Source organism: Lissotriton vulgaris, unplaced genomic scaffold (assembly GCF_964263255.1).
Source record: "Lissotriton vulgaris unplaced genomic scaffold, aLisVul1.2 SCAFFOLD_715, whole genome shotgun sequence".
Lineage (NCBI taxonomy): Eukaryota > Metazoa > Chordata > Amphibia > Caudata > Salamandridae > Lissotriton > Lissotriton vulgaris.
In genome coordinates, this window is record NW_028241568.1 from 723,518 (window position 1) to 729,517 (window position 6,000).

A 6,000-nucleotide genomic window follows, 5' to 3' on the forward strand; every position below is an offset into this window, starting at 1 on the left:
GGCAAACTCAGTTTTGCAATTGAAGTACCGCGAATAGGAAACTCCTATTGTCCAAAAGGTGTTTGATAATGGGTCTTGTTTATCTCGAATTTGCATGCCCTACAAGAGGAGCATTTGCGAAAACCAGACACTGGTTTTAACCATTCATTTTTGTGTCTGGTTTCGGGACTGGTCGTGTCAAGCACAGACCCCATGTTCCTGACCCTACAAAATGTGACTAACGGGCTATTAGGTAGCTGGACACCTAGAACAGAGTCAGTGAGTAAAATAGGCCAATTTTTTTTAACAATGGTTACGATTTTATTTTCCTCATTGCTAAAAGCCGTAATCAGTCTAGGGCACCCGTTATCTCTAGTGGTGGGATCTACATCATAACTCGATTCATCGCCCGATGCTTTAGATGTAAGCAAGCCTTCTCTCGGGTGCATTTCTGCCTTTGCTAATGCCTGCTTTAATAAAGCATCAGAATAACCCCATGCTTTGAATCTTGCATTCATTTGTGTTAAACAAACATCAAAATCGTCAGAAGTGCTGCACACTCGTTTCAAACGCAGGATCTCCCCCAGAGGTATGCTATGATAGTGTGGTTGGGATGCAAGCTGGTAGCGTGCAAAGTAGTATTCCCTGCCGTGGGCTTTCTAAAAAGTGTGGTCTCAATTCTACTGTTTTTAATGTAGACTTTTACATCCAAAAACTCGATTTCCTGCTTGTTCATGTTGGCAGTGAACTTCAAGTTAAGGGAATTTTCATTAATTTCTTGGACAAACAATGAAGCTTCCTGTTCATCTCCCTGCCATAAGATGAACACATCGTCTATATAGCATAGATATTTGACTATCTTCTCATTGACCCAAGTGCGATGTTGGATGTTCAGGACCTGTTCCTCCCACCAGCCCACGTGTAAACACGCGTAGCTGGGGGAGAAACAGGATCCCATCGCTACTCCCCTGAGCTGTCTCCATATGTTCTTCCCATATAAAAAAAAATATTATTGAGGCACCAATCAATAAGGCTGATGATAACCTTATTGTGTTCATGATATTCAGCTGGGCGTTTACTCAGGAAATATTCAATAGCATGAAGGCCAATGTTGTGGGCAATACTGGTGTAGAGAGATTCTACATCTAAGGCAATCAATAGCATGTCGTTATTCCACTCCAAGTTATTGATTTTACACAAAAAGTCACTGGTGTCTTTCACAAAACTTGGAAGTGACTGTACCATATCTTGCAGGAAAAAAACAATATACCGTCCCACCTGTTCACTGGCGCTTTTAATCGCCAAAATGATAGGTCTCCCAGGGGTAGGGTTTATACATTTATGCACCTTTGGGATAAGGTAAAACACAAGGAGTACAGGGAAATCAGTATGCATAAATTTGAATTCCTCCATGGATATTTTTTTTTTTTAAGGGTGAAAAAAATAAAAAACTTTATTTTTTCAGCAGAATAAACAATACTTTCCCCCCCCAACATTGGCATCAAGGCATAGAAAAAACATGTGTACGCAGTTCACACCCCCAGCACGGCTTCAACAGTTGCAGATAAAACAGGAGATGCAAGAATCAGATCCACGGGATACAGTGCAAGTACAGAAAAACTGACATAAGGAACATGTGCGTAGTCATCAGGGTAGTACCCCAGCCCCTACTCACCCTCCCCAGCCCCCGCCACCCCTTCCTCAGGTTCCGATTCCTCGGACGAGAACAATGCAGCACTAGTAGCATCAGAGTCGCTGGCAGTCGACCCCCCCGCACACATCATACGCCATGCAAGTAAGTCCTCCTGTAGCCGCTCATCCCTACGCGTATGTTGCATGTGCGTTTCTTCAGCCAATGTCCATTCCCCCACATCCCGAAGCCATAACGTCATATCTGGCGCCCTTTGTCCCATCCCGCCGTCGAGCCAGCACTAAGAGCAGCTGCAGCATTTTATATGATAGGTTCCTCTTCTTAGGTTTGGGGACTAGGGCTAACAAGCAATGGGTCGGGGACAGGTCAAGACGCAATCCCGTGACTCTCCGGATGTAGGCTACCACAACCCTCCAGAAGTCCCCGACTAGTGGGCACTCCCAAGCTAAATGGAGAAATCCGGCTCCTACTGAACCACACCGAGGACAGGCATCCGATTTGTCCGGCGCAATGCGGCGCAGAGCAACTGGGGTTACGTAAGTGCGGTGCATGAAATTAAAATGGATTAATTTGAACCGTGCGTTACACGAAACCTTCTTGGTGAGCGTCCCTATCCGCCCCCGCTGTCCCGGGTCCAAGGCAACCCCTAAGTCTGCCTCCCACGCCGCCCAGGAGGGAGACACCGGAGGCGCCGAGTCGCTTCTCATCGCTGTATATAAAAGCGTTATCAATCGCCGTCCCGCGCCGCACGATAGCACGATATTCAAAGTATGGGACACCCGGGGTGCCTCAGGGAACTGTGGCCACGTCGCTCTCGCCATGTCCCGCAGGCCTCCATAGTGAAGGTATTGGCCCCCAGTAAGACTGAAGGCCTCGATGGCTCTCTCCAGGGTCACAAAGGACTCGTCCCGGTATAAGTCTGCCAATGTGTCGCAACCGCCCTCACGCCATTCCCGAAACGACATGTGCTCCTCCATTAGAGTGACCGGTGCCAATATCCATACCGGCAGCTCCCTATGAAAAGGGGCCCGTTTCAGCACTCTCTCCACCACTCTCTGCCAGATCCCTGCAGTATGCCGAACAATGTACGGCAGGTTGCCATCCGCTCCTCTGCCACGCATCAGAGCCACTTGCAACGCCCTCTCATCTGCGCTCCCAGCCAAGAGTCGCAATTCCCAATTGTCCGCGCCCGCGAACCAGCGCGCAGCCGGTATAAGTTGGGCCGCGTAATAGTAGAGATCAAAGCGTGGGGCCTCCAAGCCCCCCTCCTCCCAGCGTCTGACCATCGTACGCAGCGCAACTCTGCTGCGTCTGCCTGCCCAGAGTAGGGAGGTAAGCATCGTATTAAGCTTGTTGAAAATTCGAGGAGGTAGATGACAGAGGGTATTCTGTAGGATATACAATATTCTAGGCAGCATCACCATCTTTGAGACGGCCAATCGTCCCATGAGTGAGAGTGGCAGCGTATTCCAAAAGGATACAGATTGTTGTATTGAACTGAGCACACGGTCGGCGTTGCGGGCCAGCAATTGTTCATCCGAGACAGCCACCTGAATGCCCAAATAGCGGAAGGCCTCCATCTCCCACCGCAGCCCCAGGGGCGGGAAACCCACACGAGGGTCTTCACCGCATCCCGCAAGGGGAAAGATCAGGGATTTCTCAGGATTAAGACGCAGCCCAGAAGCTGCACCAAAGCGTTCCAAGTGGTGTAACAGGATCGGTAGCGACTCCCGCGGGGAGGTCAGGTAGAACAACGCATCGTCCGCATAAAGCGAAACCAGGTGTACCACATCCCCCACTCGTATTCCCCAGGGCGCCATCTCCGTGCGCAGTGTCACTGCAAGGGGCTCAATCGCCAGAGCGAACAGGAGCGGTGACAGGGGGCACCCCTGACGGGTGCCCCTGCCCAACCGCCACTCCTCCGAGCGGGCCGCTCCGAGCCTGACCCTGGCCATAGGCGCACTGTAAAGGATACAAATCCATTTGCAGAAAAGGGGTCCCATCCCCGCTAACCGAAGCACCTCCAACAAGTACCCCCAGCTAACTGTATCGAAGGCTTTAGCCAGGTCTATCGAGACCAGGACCTGAGGACCCTCCCTATCGCGCACCTCATGTAGAACGTGGTTCAGACGCCGAAGATTCATGGCGGTGTTGCGGCCCGGAATGAACCCGCACTGATCATGGTGAACCAGGTGCGTCATATGTGGGGCCAGCCGGGTGGCCAAAATCTTAGTAAGAATTTTGGCGTCTGTATTGATTAAAGTGATCGGCCGGTAGGCCGCAGGATCACAGTCATCCCCACCCGGTTTCAGGAGCATGCAGACCTCACCCTGCTGCATGGTGGGCGGGAGCGCGGCTCGCACCATCGCTTCATGGTATACCTGCAAGAGATGGGGCGCGAGGGTATCAACAAACGCCTGGTAAAACTCTGGGGGAAAACCGTCTCCTCCCGGCGACTTAGCCTTCGGCAGGGCGGCCACCGCCACCTTGACTCTTGGAGCGTCACTGGGGTATCCATGTCCTCAGCGTCCTCTTTAGAGAGGGTCTGAAGGGGCAAATCCCGGAGGTATGACTGATAGGACGCCTCTGTCACCAGGGGGTCAGCAGTATAGACCTTCTGCAGATGTGTGCGGAGCACCGCAAGAAGGTCCCGTTCCGAGTGCACTAGGACCCCAGCGGGATTTCTCAACGCAACAATCCGCGCACGGGCCGATTCCCTTCGGAGAATCCAGGCCAGCAATCGGCCCGACTTGTCCCCCTCACGGTGAAGGCGTTGGCGATATCGACCGAGAGTGAATCTATCTAGCCGGTCTAGGATATCATGGACGCCTTCTCGGGCTGTCCGCTCAGAGTCCCCGTTCGACCCATCCGGGTCCGGTAAGGACTGATAGTGGCTGAGGCGCTCCTCAGCCCTCGCGAGGTCACGGAGCAGCTGTTTGCGAACTCCATATGTCAGCCCCATGCAAGCGCCCCACACGACTGCCTTAAGGGCATCCCATTTGGTCGCAAAAGGGATACCACCCACTTCCCAGTTCAGGTCCAGATAAGTACGCAGGGACGTCTCCACATGTTCCCGTCCCACCGGATCCTGCAGAAGATCCCCTGGCATCCGCCAGGTCCGTGGGCGGGAGGAGCGGTCCACCCACTGTACCGCACACGTCACGGGCGAATGGTCGGATAAGAACCGGGCCTGATGTGTGACCGATAAAACAAGGGATGCGCCAATGTTGGCCGCGAGGACCCTGTCGAGCCTGCTATGTGTGTTATGTGTGGGGGTATAGCAAGTGTAAAGCTTCAGGCCCGGATTGCCGAGTCGCCAGACATCCACAGCACCCAGATTCTCCATTACCTCCCGGAGCCGCGCCGTCATCCGAGGTTTTGTACCCGCCCGGGGGGGATGCCTGTCCAGCAGTGGATCCAGTACACAATTAAAATCTCCAAACCAGAGGAGGGGGGCATCTAGGTCTGTCGCTATAAGCTCCTGCAGGCCAGTAAAGAAACTCGGGTCATCTATGTTAGGTGCATAAGAGTTCACCAGCAGGAAGTCCCTCCCATCCAGTTTCACACGTATAAGAACATATCTGCCCTCTACATCAGCCTCAACATACTGGACCGCTAGGGGCACCCCCGGAGCCACCCAGATCAGGACCCCCCTAGCATAGGTAGAGAAGGAGGAATGAAACACCTGACCCCTCCATTTCCTTGCCAATTTAAGAGCACCCTCCTCATTCAAATGCGTTTCCTGTAGGCACGCCACTGACACTCCATGCCGACGAAGGAAGGATAGCACCCTATAACGCTTGGAGCAAGTACCCAGGCCACGCACGTTCCAAGTTAAAAATTTGAATCCCATAAGCGTTGGTCTTGCCCATCCGGGCATCCAAGTTTAACTTCTGCAAACAGCCCCCTAGGGGCACGAACAGTAGTACACACCATGCCAAAAACAAATACCCCCCACAACTCCCCCCAACCCCACAGTGCCCGCAACCACCCAACCCCAAAAACAACCCCCCCCCCCTCCCCCGCTCATAAGGAGGAATGACTCAACCGGAAAACACACCATCCCGGTCATCCCACACCAGCGCCATTCAAAAACAATGGGACCCAACACCCCATCAGAACCAGTCCCCCCCCCCCCCACCCGCGAGCAAAAGGACAGCAACAACCAAAAACGCTACCCTGCCCTTCCCCTGCCAGTGCCAGGACGTGCACAGCCACCCCATACACCACACGCACCCCACACTCATACACAACCAAACAAAACCACCCACCCTCCCCCCCAACTCCCCGAGGACCCAATGTTCCAGGACAGTCTCTGGGAATGTTCATGAAAGTCAATTCCAATGCTGGGCGACGGTACGCCATAAACT